This window comes from Oncorhynchus nerka, unplaced genomic scaffold (assembly GCF_034236695.1).
Source record: "Oncorhynchus nerka isolate Pitt River unplaced genomic scaffold, Oner_Uvic_2.0 unplaced_scaffold_2333, whole genome shotgun sequence".
Classification (NCBI taxonomy): Eukaryota; Metazoa; Chordata; class Actinopteri; order Salmoniformes; family Salmonidae; genus Oncorhynchus; species Oncorhynchus nerka.
Window position 1 is genome coordinate 20,913 of NW_027038964.1, and position 18,255 is coordinate 39,167.

The 18,255-nt window shown below is 50.8% G+C and overlaps 1 pseudogene; it reads right to left on the reverse strand.

The window, feature by feature from the left end:
• The window catches only part of LOC115123130 (BTB/POZ domain-containing protein kctd15-like), a 37,815-nt pseudogene extending 19,800 nt beyond the window's left edge, over positions 1–18,015 (reverse strand).
• Between the last annotated feature and the right edge of the window lie 240 nt (positions 18,016–18,255).

Sequence of the window (18,255 nt, forward strand, 5' to 3'; positions counted from 1 at the left end):
TAGGGCTGGGGGTCTTAGTCTCCAGTTGTCAGGACGTAGGGCTGGGGTCTCAGTCTCAGTTGTCAGGACGTAGGACTGGGGGTCTAAGTCTCCAGTTGTGTCAGGGCTGGGGGTCTTAGTTTCAGTTGTAGGACTGGGAATCTCAGTCTCCAGTTGTCAGGACATAGGGACTGGGAAGTTGTCAGAACTAGGGGCTGGGGAATCTCAGTCTCCAGTTGTCAGGACGTAGGACTGGGGGTCTAAGTCTCCAGTTGTCAGGACGTAGGACTGGGGGTCTCAGTCTCCAGTTGTCAGGACGTAGGACTGGGGGTCTCAGTCTCCAGTTGTCAGGACGTAGGGCTGGGGTCTCAGTCTCCAGTTGTCAGGATGTAGGACTGGGGTCTCAGTCTCAGTTGTCAGGACGTGGGACTGGGGGTCTCAGTCTCCAGTTGTCAGGACGTAGGACTGGGAAGTCCCCAGTTGTCAGAAGTCCCCAGTTGTCTGGTGGGGTCTCCAGTTGTCAGGACGAGGGGGGGGTCTCAGTCTCCAGTTGTCAGGACGTAGGACTGGGGGTCTCAGTCTCCAGTTGTCAGGACGTAGGACTGGGGGTCTACGTCTCCAGATGTCAGGACGTAGGGCTGGGGTCTCAGTCCTCAGTTGTTAGGACTGGGGGTCTCAGTCTCCAGATGTCAGGACGTAGGACTGGGGTCTCAGTCTCCAGATGTCAGGACATAGGACTGGGAATCTAAGTCTCCAGTTGTCAGGACGTAGGACTGGGTCTCAGTCTCCAGTTGTCAGGATGAGGACTGGGGGTCTCAGTCTCAGTTGTCAGGACGTAGGACTGGGGGGTCTCAGGAGTCTCCAGTTGTCAGGACGTAGGACTGGGGGTCTCAGTCTCAGTTGTCAGGACGTAGGACTGGGAATCTCAGTCTCAGTTGTCAGGTCTCAGTCTCAGATGTCAGGATGTAGGGACTGGGGTCTCAGTCTCCAGTTGTCAGGATGTAGGACTGGGGGTCTCAGTCTCCAGATGTCAGGACGTAGGACTGGGGTCTAAGTCCCCAGTTGTCAGGGCGTGGGACTGGGGGTCTAAGTCTCCAGTTGTCAGGACGTGGGGCTGGGGTCTCAGTCTCCAGTTGTCAGGATGTAGGACTGGGGGTCTCCAGTTGTCAGGACGTAGGACTGGGGGTCTCAATCTCCAATTGTCAGGCTGACTGGGGTCTCTAGGACTGGGGGTCTATGTCTCCAGTTGTCAGGACGTAGGGCTGGGGGTCTCAGTCTCCAGTTGTCAGGACGTAGGACTGGGGTCTAAGTCTCCAGTTGTCAGGACGTAGGACTGGGGTCTCAGTCATCAGATGTCAGGACGTAGGGCTGGGGGTCTCCAGTCCTCAGTTGTTAGGACGTAGGACTGGGGGTCTCAGTCTCCAGATGTCAGGACGTAGGACTGGGAATCTAAGACTCCAGTTGTCAGGACGTAGGACTGGGAATCTCAGTCTCCAGATGTCAGGACGTAGGACTGGGAGTCTCCAGTTGTCAGATGTAGGACTGGGGTCTTAGTCTCCAGTTGTCAGGACGCAGGGCTGGGGGTCTCAGTCTCCAGTTGTCAGGACGTAGGACTGGGGGTCTCAGTCTCCAGTTGTCAGGACGTAGGACTGGGGGTCAGATGTCAGGACGTAGGGCTGGGGTCAGTCTCAGTTGTCAGGACGTAGGACTGGGGGTCTCAGTCTCCAGTTGTCAGGATCTCCAGTTGTCAGGACTGGACTGGGGGTCTCAGTCTCCAGTTGTCAGGACGTAGGGCTGGGGTCTCAGTCTCCAGTTGTCAGGATGTAGGACTGGGGGTCTAGTCTCCAGTTGTCAGGACGTAGGACTGGGGGTCTCAGTCTCCAGTTGTCAGGACATAGGACTGGGGGTCTCAGTCTCCAGTTGTCAGGACGTAGGGCTGGGGGTCTCAGGATGTGGGGCTGGGGGTCTCAGTCTCCAGTTGTCAGGATGTAGGACTGTGGGTCTATGTCTCCAGTTGTCAGGAGGTCTCAGTCTCCAGTTGTCGACAGGGGCTGGGGTCTCAGTCTCCAGTTGTCAGGGGACGTAGGACTGGGGGTCTCAGTCTCCAGTTGTCAGGACATAGGGCTGGGGGTCTCAGTCTCCAGTTGTCAGGACGTAGGACTGGGGGTCTTAGTCTCCAGTTGTCAGGACGTAGGACTGGGGTCTCAGTCTCCAGTTGTCAGGACATAGGACTGTGGGTCTATGTCTCAGTTGTCAGGATGTAGGACTGGGGTCTTAGTCTCCAGTTGTCAGGATGTAGGACTGGGGTCTTAGTTTCCAGTTGTCAGGACATAGGGCTGGGGGTCTCAGTCTCCAGTTGTCAGGACATAGGGCTGGGGGTCTCAGTCTCCAGTTGTCAGGACGTAGGACTGTGGGTCTATGTCTCCAGTTGTCAGGACATAGGGCTGGGGTCTCAGTCTCAGTTGTCAGGACATAGGACTGTGGGTCTATGTCTCCAGTTGTCAGGACGTAGGACTGGGGGTCTCAGTCTCCAGTTGTCAGGACATAGGGCTGGGGGTCTCAGTCTCCAGTTGTCAGGACGTAGGACTGGGGGTCTTAGTCTCAGTTGTCAGGACATAGGGCTGGGGATCTCAGTCTCCAGTTGTCAGGACGTAGGACTGGGGTCTATGTCTCAGTTGTCAGGACATAGGGCTGGGGGTCTCAGTCTCCAGTTGTCAGGACGTAGGACTGGGGGTCTATGTCTCCAGTTGTCTGGACGTGGGACTGGGGTCTCAGTCTCCAGTTGTCAGGACATAGGGCTGGGGGTCTCAGTCTCCAGTTGTCAGGACGTAGGACTGGGGGTCTTAGTCTCCAGTTGTCAGGACGTAGGACTGGGAGTCTCAGTCTCCAGTTGTCAGGACGTAGGACTGTGGGTCTATGTCTCCAGTTGTCAGGATGTAGGACTGGGGTCTTAGTCTCAGTTGTCAGGACGTAGGGCTGGGGTCTTAGTTTCCAGTTGTCAGGACGTAGGGCTGGGGGTCTCAGTCTCAGTTGTCAGGGCGTGGAGGACTGGGGTCTCAGTCTCCAATTGTCAGGACGTAGGACTGGGGTCTCAGTCTCCAGTTGTCAGGACGTAGGACTGGGGGTCTTAGTCTCCAGTTGTCAGGACGTAGGGCTGGGGGTCTCAGTCTCCAGTTGTCAGGATGTAGGACTGTGGGTCTATGTCTCCAGTTGTCAGGACGTAGGGCTGGGGTCTCAGTCTCCAGTTGTCAGGATGTAGGACTGGGGGTCTTAGTTTCCAGTTGTCAGGGACGTAGGGCTGGGGGTCTCAGTCTCCAGTTGTCAGGATGTAGGACTGGGGGTCTCGTCTCCAGATGTCAGGACGCAGGACTGGGGTCTTAGTCTCCAGTTGTCAGGACGTAGGGCTGGGGGTCTCAGTCTCAGTTGTCAGGATGCAGGACTGGGGGTCTTAGGGTTGGGGCGTCTTAGTCTCCAGTTGTCAGGGGCGTAGGGCTGGGGGTCTCAGTCTCCAGTTGTCAGGATGTAGGACTGGGGGGTCTCCAGATGTCAGGATGTAGGACTGGGGTCTCAGTCTCAGTTGTCAGGACGTAGGACTGGGGTCTCAGTCTCCAGTTGTCAGGACGTAGGACTGGGGTCTCCAGTTGTCCTGGGGGTCTCAGTTGTGTCAGGACGTAGGACTGGGGGTCTCAGTCTCCAGATGTCAGGACGTAGGCTGGGGGTCTCAGTCTCAGTTGTCAGGACGTAGGAGGACTCCAGATGGGGTCTATCGTCCCAGTTGTCAGGACGTAGGGCTGGGGGTCTCAGTCCTCCAGTTGTCAGGACGTAGGACTGGGGTCTCAGTCTCCAGATGTCAGGACGTAGGACTGGGGGTCTAAGTCTCAGTTGTCAGGACGTAGGGCTGGGGGTCTCAGTCCTCAGTTGTTAGGACGTAGGACTGGGGGTCTCAGTCTCCAGATGTCAGGACGTAGGACTGGGAATCTAAGTCTCCAGTTGTCAGGACGTAGGACTGGGGGTCTCAGTCTCCAGATGTCAGGACGAGGACTGGGAATCTCAGTCTCCAGTTGTCAGGACGTAGGACTGGGGTCTCAGTCTCCAGATGTCAGGACGTAGGGGACTGGGGGTCTCAGTCTCAGTTGTCAGGACGTAGGACTGGGGTCTCGTCTCCAGATGTCAGGATGTAGGGCTGGGGTCTAAGTCCTCAGTTGTCAGGACGTAGGACTGGGGGTCTCAGTCTCCAGTTGTCAGGACGTAGGACTGGGAATCTAAGTCCCCAGTTGTCAGGATGTAGGACTGGGGTCTTAGTCTCCAGTGTGTAGGGGCTGGGGGTCTCAGTCTCCAGTTGTCAGGACGTAGGGCTGGGGTCTCAGTCTCCAGTTGTCAGGACGTAGGACTGGGGGTCTCAGTCTCCAGTTGTCAGGACGTAGGACTGGGGGTCTCAGTCGCCAGTTGTCAGGACGTAGGATGTCCAGTTGTCAGATGTAGGGGCTGGGGGTCTCAGTCCTCAGTTGTTAGGATGTAGGACTGGGGGTCTCAGTCTCCAGATAGGGCTGTCAGGACGTAGGACTGGGGGTCTAAGTCTCCAGTTGTCAGGACGTAGGACTGGGAATCTCAGTCTCCAGATGTCAGGACGCAGGACTGGGAATCTAAGTCTCCAGTTGTCAGGACGTAGGACTGGGGTCTCAGTCTCCAGTTGTCAGGACGTAGGACTGGGGGTCTCAGTCTCCAGTTGTCAGGACGTAGGACTGGGGGTCTAAGTCTCCAGTTGTCAGGACGTAGGACTGGGGGTCTCCAGTCTCCAGTTGTCAGGACGTGGGACTGGGGGTCTCCAGTGTCTGTAGGACTGGGGGTCTTAGTCTCCAGTTGTCAGGACGTAGGACTGGGGTCTCAGTCTCCAGTTGTCAGGACGTAGGACTGGGGGTCTTAGTCTCCAGTTGTCAGGACGTAGGGCTGGGGGTCTCAGTCTCCAGTTGTCAGGATGTAGGACTGTGGGTCTATGTCTCCAGTTGTCAGGACGTAGGGCTGGGGGTCTCAGTCTCCAGTTGTCAGGACGTAGGACTGGGGTCTCAGTCTCCAGTTGTCAGGACGTAGGACTGGGGTCTCAGTCTCCAGATGTCAGGACGTGGGGCTGGGGGTCTCAGTCCTCAGTTGTCAGGACGTAGGACTGGGGTCTCAGTCTCCAGATGTCAGGACGTAGGACTGGGAATCTAAGTCTCCAGTTGTCAGGACGTAGGAGGACTGGGGTCTCAGTCTCCAGATGTCAGGACGTAGGACTGGGGTCTAAGTCTCAGTTGTCAGGACGTAGGACTGGGGGTCTCAGTCTCCAGTTGTCAGGACGTAGGGACTGGGGGTCTCAGTCTCCAGTTGTCAGGACGTAGGACTGGGGGTCTCAGTCTCCAGATGTCAGGATGTAGGACTGGGGGTCTCAGTCTCAGTTGTCAGGACGTAGGACTGGGGGTCTCAGATGTCAGGATGTCTGGGGGTCAGTCCCCAGTTGTCAGGACGTAGGACTGGGGGTCTAAGTCCCCAGTTGTCAGGACGTAGGACTGGGGGTCTCACTCAGGGGGGTCTCAGTCTCCAGTTGTCAGGACGTGAGGACTGGGGGTCTCAGTCTCCAGATGTCAGGACGTAGGACTGGGAATCTAAGTCTCAGTTGTCAGGACGTAGGACTGGGGGTCTCAGTCTCCAGATGTCAGGACGTAGGACTGGGAATCTAAGTCCCCAGTTGTCAGGACGTAGGGACTGGGGGTCTCAGTCTCAGATGTCCAGGACTGGGAATCTAAGTCTCCAGTTGTCAGGACGTAGGGCTGGGGGTCTCAGTCTCCAGATGTCAGGACGAGGACTGGGAATCTAAGTCTCAGTTGTCAGGACGTAGGGCTGGGGTCTCAGTCTCCAGTTGTCAGGACGAGGACTGGGGTCTCAGTCTCCAGTTGTCAGGACGTAGGACTGGGGGTCTCAGTCTCCAATTGTCAGGACGTAGGACTGGGGGTCTCGATCTCCAGTTGTCAAGATGTAGGACTGGGGGTCTCAGTCCCCAGTTGTCAGGACGTAGGGCTGGGGGTCTCAGTCTCCAGTTGTCAGGATGTAGGACTGGGGGTCTCAGTCTCCAGTTGTCAGGACGTAGGACTGGGAATCTAAGTCCCCAGTTGTCAGGACGTAGGACTGTGGGTCTATGTCTCCAGTTGTCAGGACGTAGGACTGTGGGTCTATGTCTCCAGTTGTCAGGACGTAGGGCTGGGGGTCTCAGTCCTCAGTTGTTAGGACGTAGGACTGGGGGTCTCAGTCTCCAGATGTCAGGACGTAGGACTGGGAATCTAAGTCTCCAGTTGTCAGGACGTAGGACTGGGAATCTCAGTCTCCAGATGTCAGGACGTAGGACTGGGAATCTAAGTCTCCAGTTGTCAGGACGTAGGGACTGGGGTCTCAGTCTCCAGTTGTCAGGACGTAGGACTGGGGGTCTCAGTCTCCAGTTGTCAGGACGTAGGACTGGGGGTCTACGTCTCCAGATGTCAGGATGTAGGGCTGGGGGTCTCAGTCCTCAGTTGTCAGGACGTAGGACTGGGGGTCTCAGTCTCCAGATGTCAGGACGTAGGACTGGGAATCTAAGTCCCCAGTTGTCAGGACGTAGGACTGGGGGTCTTAGTCTCCAGTTGTCAGGACGTAGGGCTGGGGGTCTCAGTCTCCAGTTGTCAGGATGTAGGACTGTGGGTCTATGTCTCCAGTTGTCAGGACGTAGGGCTGGGGGTCTCAGTCTCCAGTTGTCAGGACGCAGGACTGGGGTCTCAGTCTCCAGTTGTCAGGACGAGGACTGGGGGTCTACGCCTCCAGATGTCAGGACGTAGGGCTGGGGTCTCAGTCCTCAGTTGTTAGGATGTAGGACTGGGGGTCTCAGTCTCCAGATGTCAGGACGTAGGGACTGGGAATCTAAGTCTCCAGTTGTCAGGACCAGGGACTGGGAATCTCAGTCTCCAGATGTCAGGACGTAGGACTGGGAATCTAAGTCTCCAGTTGTCAGGACGTAGGACTGGGGGTCTCAGTCTCAGTTGTCAGGGACGTAGGACTGGGGTCTAAGTCTCCAGTTGTCAGGACGTAGGACTGGGGGTCTCAGTCTCCAGTTGTCAGGACGTAGGACTGGGGGTCTTAGTCTCCAGTTGTCAGGACGTGGGGCTGGGGTCTCAGTCTCCAGTTGTCAGGATGTAGGACTGGGGGTCTTAGTCTCCAGTTGTCAGGACGTAGGACTGGGGGTCTCAGTCTCCAGTTGTCAGGACGTGAGGACTGGGGTCTTAGTCTCCAGTTGTCAGGACGTAGGGCTGGGGTCTCAGTCTCCAGTTGTCAGGATGTAGGACTGTGGGTCTATGTCTCCAGTTGTCAGGACGTAGGGCTGGGGGTCTCAGTCTCCAGTTGTCAGGACGTAGGACTGGGGTCTCAGTCTCCAGTTGTCAGGACGTAGGACTGGGGTCTACGTCTCCAGATGTCAGGACGTAGGGCTGGGGTCTCAGTCCTCAGTTGTTAGGACGTAGGACTGGGGGTCTCAGTCTCCAGATGTCAGACGTAGGACTGGGAATCTAAGTCTCCAGTTGTCAGGACGTAGGACTGGGAATCTCAGTCTCCAGATGTCAGGACGTAGGACTGGGAATCTAAGTCTCCAGTTGTCAGGACGCAGGGCGGGGGTCTCAGTCTCCAGTTGTCAGGACGTGAGGACTGGGGGGTCTCAGTCTCCAGTTGTCAGGACGTAGGACTGGGGGTCTCGTCTCAGATGTCAGGATGTAGGGCTGGGGGTCTCAGTCCTCAGTTGTCAGATCGTAGGACTGGGGGTCTCAGTCTCCAGATGTCAGGACGTGGGACTGGGAATCTAAGTCCCCAGTTGTCAGGACGTAGGACTGGGGGTCTCGGTTTCCAGATGTCAGGACGTAGGACTGGGAATCTAAGTCTCCAGTTGTCAGGACGTAGGACTGGGGGTCTCAGTCTCCAGATGTCAGGACGTACGACTGGGAATCTAAGTCCCCAGTTGTCAGGACGTAGGGCTGGGGGTCTCAGTCTCCAGTTGTCAGGATGTAGGACTGGGGGTCTCAGTCTCCAGTTGTCAGGACGCAGGACTGGGGGGTCTCAGTCTCCAGATGTCAGGACGTAGGACTGGGAATCTAAGTCTCCAGTTGTCAGGACGTAGGACTGGGGGTCTACGTCTCCAGATGTCAGGACGTAGGACTGGGAATCTAAGTCCCCAGTTGTCAGGACGTAGGACTGGGGGTCTCAGTCTCCAGATGTCAGGACGTAGGACTGGGAATCTAAGTCTCCAGTTGTCAGGACGTAGGGCTGGGGTCTCAGTCTCCAGATGTCAGGACGTAGGACTGGGAATCTAAGTCTCCAGTTGTCAGGACGTAGGGCTGGGGGTCTCAGTCTCCAGTTGTCAGGACGTAGGACTGGGGGTCTCAGTCTCCAGTTGTCAGGACGTAGGACTGGGGGTCTCAGTCTCCAATTGTCAGGACGTAGGACTGGGGGTCTCGATCTCCAGTTGTCAAGATGTAGGACTGGGGGTCTCAGTCCCCAGTTGTCAGGACGTAGGGCTGGGGGTCTCAGTCTCCAGTTGTCAGGATGTAGGACTGGGGGTCTCAGTCTCCAGTTGTCAGGACGTAGGACTGGGAATCTAAGTCCCCAGTTGTCAGGACGTAGGACTGTGGGTCTATGTCTCCAGTTGTCAGGACGTAGGACTGTGGGTCTATGTCTCCAGTTGTCAGGACGTAGGGCTGGGGTCTAAGTATCCAGTTGTCAGGTCGTAGGACTGGGGGTCTAAGTCTCCAGTTGTCAGGACGTAGGGCTGGGGTCTAAGTATCCAGTTGTCAGGTCGTAGGACTGGGGGTCTATGTCTCCAGTTGTCAGGACGTAGGGCTGGGGTCTAAGTCTCCAGTTGTCAGGACGTAGGGGCTGGGTGTGAGTGACAGGTAGAGCAGACTACACAGAGGAGTCCTACTATGTTTAACTATACATGGCCATTAAAATGTTGCTTCTACCTCATCTTCATTCTCCACTTCATCACAAGCATCAAAAGACCTATTAGAAAGTGGTTGTCTGATCACACTAACGTGTTCCATTTCTAGGGGGGACAACTGCTGCCTTGTCTAAGAGACAAGTTCACAATATAAGTTTGTAGTAAAGCTTTGACAAGGGAGGGTCAGAAATAGTGTTGGTAGCTAAGTTTATCATGTGCTCTGTGTTTTTCTCGGAAGGGTGAGGGTGGTGGTGATGGAGGTGGTGATGGTAGGGGTGGTGGTGATGGAGGTGGTGGTGGCAGGGCGGAGCCATGTTCTCCTGTTACTAGCTGACCCCGTATGGATTGTAGGCTGGCTATGTGACAAAGGCGTGTGAAAGAGTGGCTGGGCCATGTAATGTCCCGGCCCTGGCAGCACTGGCAGTGAGTGGGGACAGGAAGGACAGGGGCCGTCTCAGAGTAGTGTTGCTGTCAGGGTGATGAAGGAAGGATTGCGTCTGGTTTGATCACAGTGCTCCATCACTGTGATGTACGGAGGTGGGTACCGGCCGGCTCCTGCTTCGGGACTGTGTGTGTGTGTGTTTGCGTGCGTGCGTGCATGTGTGTGTGTGTGTGTGTACACCTCTGTGGCTCTTTAGCTAAATGTTTTCCCTCTTAAGCGTCCCAGTCCTTTTTTCCCATGGCTCTACATCACAGGTGGTTTGCATTATTCCCCTTAAATTCCTTCATGACTGGAGGAATGAATCGTTCACTTACCAAGGTGGGGTTGTTTATAGGTTTTCTCTTAGGTTGGAGTTGGCAAGAACGATTTCTCAGACAGAATGAGTTAGTAAGCCTCCCAAAATCTTATTGGTGATTAATTATAATGAATGTACCTGCCCTTGTATCGGAAGAGAAATGCTGTAACTATGGGCAGCAGATGACTGAAGAGACTAAAGAATCCAAACCAGGGCAACACGGAAATACACACAAGTTCCCAACACTATTTTCCATCTCTTTCTCAAAACATTCCCTCTTTTTTTTCTTCTCTTTCTTCCTCTGTGGGCAGGGTGTGGTTGCATTCCCTTGGGTCAGGGTCCAGGACTGTAATCAGATCACAGGCACATTGTCTGGCCAGGTAAAATGAGGATTATTCTCATAACCTTCTCATACCAATGACACAGGACAGGATGAGGAAGTTCTTTAGAAAAATCTCCCCTTACACCAGAAAACACCTCCATCTGCTCTCTGTTCCCCTCACCTACAGCAGCTCAATGAGCCTAACTGCAAACCTAACTGCAGTGTGCGTGTGTGTGTGTGTGTGTGTGTGTGTGTGTGTGTGTGTGTGTGTGTGTGTGTGTGTGTGTGTGCGTGTGCGTGTGTGTGTGTGTGTGTGTGTGTTTGTCTTAAGAGGCAAGCCCAGAGAGAGAAAGAGCCCTGCGAACAACGCCTCCCCATCCGGGCAAAGGCTGGGTACGTTGAGACAAAGCCCTCTAGAGCCCCACTGTGTCCCTCATTCACTAACACAAACATCACAAACAGGTAACCCTGAAGAGAGGGCAGGCTCCGTTTATGCCAGCCAAGTCATTCCCATGCTGTCTGAGTCCCAAATTACACCCTATTCTATATAAGGTGCCATATTCCCCACTATATAGGGCATATGGTGCCATTTGGGATGCAGACACTGAATAATGGGGTTGGTTTCACCTCAGCTCCACAGAGACAGTGAGTCTGGGGGTTTGTTTCACCTTAGCTTCACAGAGAGAAACAGTGAGTCTGTGGGTTTGTTTCACCTCAGCTCAACAGAGAGACAGTGAGTCTGTGGGTTTGTTTCACCTCAGCTCAACAGAGAGACAGTGAGTCTGTGGGTTTGTTTCACCTCAGCTCAACAGAGAGACAGTGAGTCTGTGGGTTTGTTTAAACTCAGCTCAACAGAGAGACAGTGAGTCTGTGGGTTTGTTTAACCTCAGCTCAACAGAGAGACAGTGAGTCTGTGGGTTTGTTTCCTCAGCTCAACAGAGACAGTGAGTCTGTGGGTTTGTTTCACCTCAGCTCCACGAGAGAGACAGTGAGTCTGTGGGTTGGTTTCACCTCAGCTCCACAGTCTGTGGGAAAGGCCTGATAATGAAAACTAAAATAGTGGGATCCTTCCCAGTCCATTTGAGACAGATGTACGGCGCACACTGAGACCAAACTCAGCCCGGTAAACATAGTGGGAAAATGTTGTGTTAGTTGATGCGGCCAATTAATTATATTGCAAGCCATTTAAAAATCTATAAAGAAGTATAAACCGGTTTAGGCTGTTTGAGAAATTGTAAGTATGGTATTAAAAATGCAATCGTGTATTTCAATCTCCCCGGGCGGTGTTATATTGGAGTCTTTTTAAAAAGAGGAGCTGTGTCTTAAAAGGAGTCAAACGTAAATTATGCATATCATTTTTTCACCCCTCTCATTTTTTGCGAGAAGAAAACATGGCATAGCGCAGGCAGACAGACAGTGGAGAGGAGACAGGCTTTGTCCCGCTGCTCAGGCAGCTAGGCAGCAGACCCGGAGGTGGTCTCACATTGGCAGGAGGGCGGTGGAGGTGTCAGAGCAGAACGCCTGCCTGGCGTGTTGGGGGTAGTGTGGGGCATGCTGGGCGCTGGGTGAGGCTCCTCTATGTGTTCATCTGTATGGCTATTGGCAATGAGGTGTTGATGATACCACAGAGCTGTGGTGAGAGGCTGCTCTGCTCCTTAAAGCCTCATTCAAACCTTGGAGAGGGAAGAGTGCTTTCTGAGAGGAAGATGAATATTATTGCTGTGACATAAACCTACAAGTGGCTGAAAAAACGTGTCACTATCTCTGAACATCTTAAACAAATCCACTCTAAATCACATCAGAGTAACTATTATCCCATGTGAGTTGTGATGAGGGTTGTTGCTACAGAACAGTCATCTTGTCTGTGGCTACACGCAGACTACAAATCATGTCACATGCCTTTACATGGACATTTCAAAGTGAAGTCCTTGTCCTATAGATCACCAGTGATGACTTTAGAACAGTCAACAGTCAACTTCACACCTGTAAAACGTGATACACCACTATACCCACTTTAAATCCTGCTCCCTCAAGACTATAGGAAAACAGAAGTCACAGAGGCTCTCTGGGGTTTACATCACTCAGGAAAAAACTTCTAGTGATGATTAAAGATGGCTGCCGACATTCATGCACAGACAAAACGTTATCTACCTGGACAGAGTTGAGCCTGCAGTAGCCGTTGAGGGGGAAGCGGATGACGTGCGTGGGGTCCTGGTTCCAGCCGGGCGTTCACCGAGTTGCACGACGTCCCAGTCTCGGGAAGATCTCCTCGATGAGCACCTTCTCCCCGCTAAGGCGATCCCTCTCACCTAGGTCAGGCGTCCCACCCGCACCACCAGGCAGTCACAGGGCTGGGCCGTCCTGCTGCTCCCTCTCCTGCTTCCAACGTTCCAGCTCCTTAATCATGGGGGACAGCTGGTAGTACCCGAGCCTCCTCGTACAGCAGGTGGAACTCCTGGATGGGACAGGATAGGAAACATGCACAAACACTCAATCCAAGTAATTTCATGCCTCTTTGTCCTTTTCACGGCACTTGATACAAAGTAATTTTCTTAGCAAGTTAGGGAGAGCATTTTGCTAACCCTAACCCTTTTCCTAACCTTAACCTCAGTCTCCTAACCAACCTGCTATGTTAATTATCCTAACCTGCTGTGTAAATTCTCCTAAGCCGCTACGAAAAAATCACTTCCTATCAGAAGTGGTTTAAAAAGAGTGTATTTTATAGTCAGTCCCTCATATTCATCTCATGGTATTTCCTGGTTACAAATGATCTCGGTTAGGCTCACATTGAACATTCCAATATCTCGATTGAAGAATGATTCACTGGTAAACCACAGATCAGTCTCCAGTTGTTTACAAGAAAGGCCTGTATTGTTTTTTATTACCATGCTAACTATGGCCATACTGTAGCTGCAATCAGCCAGTCACTCTCTACCCATACAGTAGCTAGTGGCAGGGCTGAGCAATCCTCTGGCATGTTGTATTGAGGCTCTACTCTATAGAGGCCTGTGTCAGTGAGGCGAGGCTCAGCGAGCCCAGGCTGCAGTGATGTGGGATGGGATGGTACATTCCTATGTGCAGACAGTCTAGCTGCAGCAGATTGCCTAGCTGCCTCCCCCTGGGCGTGCTTGCTGGGGGCCATTTGCCCCTGCGCTCTTGCCTCTAATTTCCACAAGACCAGATGGCACCATCGTTCAACACTACCATAGAAAATACCAGGAAGACTGAGGAAGAAAGGCAAGCTATTGGTAGTTAGCTAACAGAGGGGATGTAGAGGGGAATATATATGGGAGAAGAAGTGAACATGAGGATAATTATAATATAAGCCATGGTTGATTTTTATGCATGCTTTACACAGAGGATTTATGGTAATGTCTAATGTGAATAGTGGCCCGATGTTAAGTTCTGATATCACAATTGTATATTAGTCCAGATGAGTATTGTAAATATGCTAGCAAAACAATCAGTAATTGATTTAGCTACCAGAAGCACTAGCTGGAAATTAGACAAAGGTAAATTGCTACATTTATGGGTGCTGCATTCCCTAAAATGTTATTTGATGCATTTCACTGTACAAAGGGGTAGGTCGTACAGAGGTTAAGATAACGTTGTCACAAATCTGGACCTGCACTGTTGCTAACTACCCAGCAGAGTTGCTAAGTAGCATAGCTGGTCACATTGAAAAGAGCTATGGGATATTAGAATCTTGTTGTCTTAACAATTGTCATCTTCAACCTAACAAAGGGAAACAATATTTCCCATGTCTAATGAGTTGCCATACCCTCCATGTATTTGCACTTCTAAAGTAAGTTAGGGTTTGTGCAGAGGAAAGAAAGAGAGCGTGCCTGTTTCAGTCTGACTGCATCATCATTGGCTGTGGGTGTTGGGTGTTGGGTACTGGGGGTGTTGGGTGCTGGGGGTGCTAGTGTGGTGCTGGGAAACCAAATCTAAAAGAGTTTTCCCTCGCCTTCAGACACTGCTGGGTACAGAGTATCCCCCTGTATGAAAACCCTAACATGAAAACCTTCTGCTTCTTTAACCCTCATTCGACTCCCCCATCTGAAAACCAGGAATGGCCCAAAACCAACTCTAGCTGAAGCAGGCGGTGACGCAGCACATCTTAAGCCGACATTCTAATATTTAATATTACAGAATGCGAAGGGGTGGTCGGTCACTTTTTTCTCAGCCTTCTCTAGGCCCCCTCACTGCGGCTGACAAAATACATAAAGAGGCGTTCCCCCTTAGGGGTGCTCTCTGTATCGAAGTGTAGCTCCTCATCCTTCACAGGTTTGAAGCCACGGATGGATGTTTTTTTAACAGGGTCTGTCTGTGAGGCACTTTAGTCATCCTGAGCCTGAGCCGGGCAGAACAGAAAACAACAGAATAATCCCTAACGTAATGCTGAAGTGAGGATGAGAGGGAGACAGGGCCCAACAGCTCTGTCTTGGCTGTATGCTGCCAGCTCAAAGAGACAATCTATCCCACAATCCTGTGTCCAGACAGGCCGGTTGAGCTCCAAAATAATGATCCGACCTGATCACCCACTGGCAAGGCAACATCGCAGGGAAGGATGGAGGGAGGGAGGGAGAGCAACATAGAGAGATGGGGAGAGAGAGAAAGAGAAGGAGCATACAGAGAGAGAGAGAGAGAGAGAGAGAGAGAGAGAGAGAGAGAGAGAGAGAGAGAGAGAAAGAAAGAGAAGGAGCATACAGAGAGAGAGAGACAGAGAGAGAGAGAGAGAGAGAGAGAGAGAGAGAGAGAGAGAGAAAGAGAAGGAGCATACAGAGAGAGACAGAGAGAGAGAGAGAGAGAGAAAGAGAGAGAGAGAGAAAGAGAAGGAGCATACAGAGAGAGAGAGAGAGAGAGAGAGAGAGAGAGAGAGAGAGAGCATACAGATAGAGGGGAACAGGAACAAAATAGTTTTTACAGCTAAATAAACCAACCAAATTAGAAGTTACCTTCTGCACTGTCATTTGACATGGATATGGCAACACCACTGACCTATATGCAGTGATAATGAATAAGACGATAATGAATGTTAAAATGAGTTAGCCTTAATATTATAATAACACTTTGTCTATCACTGTGAGTGGCTGAGAAATCTACTGGATCGAACTGAGAAATAAAGAACTTACTGTTCATTGATATAAGAATATAATTGTAACATGCAAAAACACACCGAATGGTTAAGGACCATCACCGAATTGACTGAGCATTGCTTACACTCTTGTGATTCATTGTAGTCTGAATAATGTCTGAAATATGTCATGTGGAAAGCACATTAAGGGTGAATATTGTATTACATCTACTGATATATGCTGAATATTTGTTACTATACTGCTAAGCAGGTTCCACATTGATTTAGCTAAACACACAGCATGTTGGCTGCCAGCAGCAGAAGAGAGCCAGGCCTGGGGGCGCTGCAACACTGGGATTGTGTTCAGATAAGAACATACTCAAGTCAATCCTAACCGTATTTGCATTTTTTTCAGAGTTCACACAAATTGAAAGGTATGCAGATCAACAGAGAGAGAGAGAGAGGAGGCTGGATGAGGGCACGTGAAGAGGGCACAACAAAGCCTCTTCCCCTCAAGAAACTAAAAAGATTTGGCATGGGTCCTCAGTCCTCAAAAGGTTCTACAGCTGCAACATCGAGAGCATCCTGACCGGTTGCATCACTGCCTGGTACGGCAATTGCCTCGGCCTCCGACCGCGAGGCACTACAGAGGGTAGTGCGTACGGCCCAGTACATCACTGGGCTAAGCTGCCTGCCATCCAGGACCCTCCACACCAGGCAGTGTCAGAGGAAGGCCTAAAATTGTCGAAGGCCCCAGTCATAGACTGTTCCCTCTACCGCATGGCAAGCGGTACCGGAGTGCCAAGTCTAGACAAAGGCTTCTCAACAGTTTTTGCCCCAAGCCATAAGACTCCTGAACAAGGACTCAAATGGCTACCCGGACTATTTGTATTGTGTGCCCCCTTCCCAACACCTCTTTACACTTCTGCTACTCTCTGTTTATCATATATGCATAGTCACTTTAACCATATCTACATGTACATACTACCTCAATAAGCCCAACTAACCGGTGTCTGTATGTAGCCTCGCTACTGTTATTTTTCACTGTCTTTTTAATGTTGTTTTTATTTTCTTTACCTACCTATTGTTCACCTAATACCTTTTTGCACTGTTGGTTAGAGCCTGTAAGTAAGCATTTCACTGTCAAGTCTACTACACCTGTCGTATTCACGTGACAAATAAACTTGGATTTGATTTGATGCAAGGGAATTAATGTAATGAGTTGAAACAATGAGTCCTGATCCTGCATTCGCTTGACTTACAGTCATTGGCTGATTGGACTGTGTAGAATAGAGTGGATGAGAACAGCTATAGCTTCCATACAGTACACTATACAGATCAAACCAAAATGTAATTTGCCAAAAATGTGAAGGAAGCTTCGTGTTCTCACTGTTGTTCAGGTCAGTCCCCATTCAGCCATAATGCTTGGCCCTGAGAGTTAGCCAGGGGGATCTGCCTCTCCTCTACTCCCCTTAGCCAGAGTGATGAACTAGTCCAAGCCGACAGGGAAAGACATGGACATGTGGGTATAATAGACTGAACTAAAAGGGATCCGGATGGACAGGAACAGATGGAGCACTGAATATGCTCTCCTTAGACATCATCAACCGGAACTTGACATTTTACTAATTGTGTTTTATATCGATCAAAGTGGTTATATCACAGAAGATTTGGCCAGAGTCCATGATCGATCGTTGGCCTGAATCTTTGCTCTGTTTCTAAGTAGAATAACTTAGTAACAATAATATGTGTATATTTCCAGAGCCGGTTGTTTTGCTAAGCCACGCGCATCCAGGAAGGAGTCTCCTCATGCGCACTCTGAAACAGGAGACAGGTGTGTGCAGCCACAGTGGGCTAACATGGACCAAAGTCGCTCCAGTTTCCCAGATAGAGCACTGTATAAAAATGTGTGTGTGTGTGTGTGTGTGCGTGCGTGCGTGCGCACGTGCGTGCGTGTGTGTGTGTGCGTGCGTGTGTGTCTGTCTGTCTGTAGACATCCACTACAGTACACTCCCTCCCCACACATTCCCCTCTGTCAGAATCAAGACCACATTATTCTCGCCTCCTCTAGTATTCCTACTTCCCTCTCAAGCCCAGTTCCTTTAAACTGTCATGGCACTCTATTGAGAGCAGAGAGAGAGGCAGTGGCTGGGAGACTGGGTGGTACTGTCAGACTGGAACAAGTGGAACAGGGGCTATACAGCCTGTTTCACCTGGCCTCACCTCTATAGAAATCATTTTTTTTGTGTGAGAAACAACAGCTCTGGGCTTTGGTTCACATCACAGAACTATGTTATGTTTTTGACCGAATTTTCACCTTTCCTCCACGGTATATTAAATGTTCAGTCTGGGATCTTAAGCACTTACAAATTGTAACATATTGTACAAATTGTATTAAAAATATATATAGAATCATTTGCATTAAGTAACATATCGAATTCAGAACTACTGGCTGAAATGATTCAATACCTTCAAAGCATCACTTTAATGATAAATCGGTGGGGATTCATTAGATTAGATTTCAATGTTTTAGTAATAAAAAATATGACTGCTGATATTGACTTATAGAATGTGAAAGTAATGCTAAATAATGTTTATAATATAAATTGATAGACAGCTAAAACTAACATGTTGGACATTCCTCTCAGATGAGAGGGAAGATCAAACTTTGAATCAATCATCTATCCTTTGTATATTTCTACACTGTGAGTTCCTACTGCGCAGATACTGTACACATGATGCTATGGTGTGCAAATACAAATCATCATGTACCTTGAAGTCATCTGGGAGAAGCAGTTTGCAGGTCCTGAGGAAGCTGAGAATGTAACGGAATATTTCTCCATCCCTGTCGATGAAGTAGTGCTGCTTCAAGCTGTCCAGCACGATGGGCTCTGTGCCATTAAACAGACGGCTGATTCTGGAAATTGAAACACACACATATAATGGAATGAGGTTGAGTTGAGCGGCTGCCTTCAAACAATTACCATCCATTTATTTTTTCCATTTTATTAGCTCTAAGTCTGAAATGTATCAGCATCCTGGTTGAAACAAGGGGCTTATAAGGGACACTTCCTGTGTTCCAGGCCTGTTTGAAGTGTCCCTTCTGCTGTGTGATTAGGACAACATACAGTGTCTCAGCTGGTACTCACAGATATTA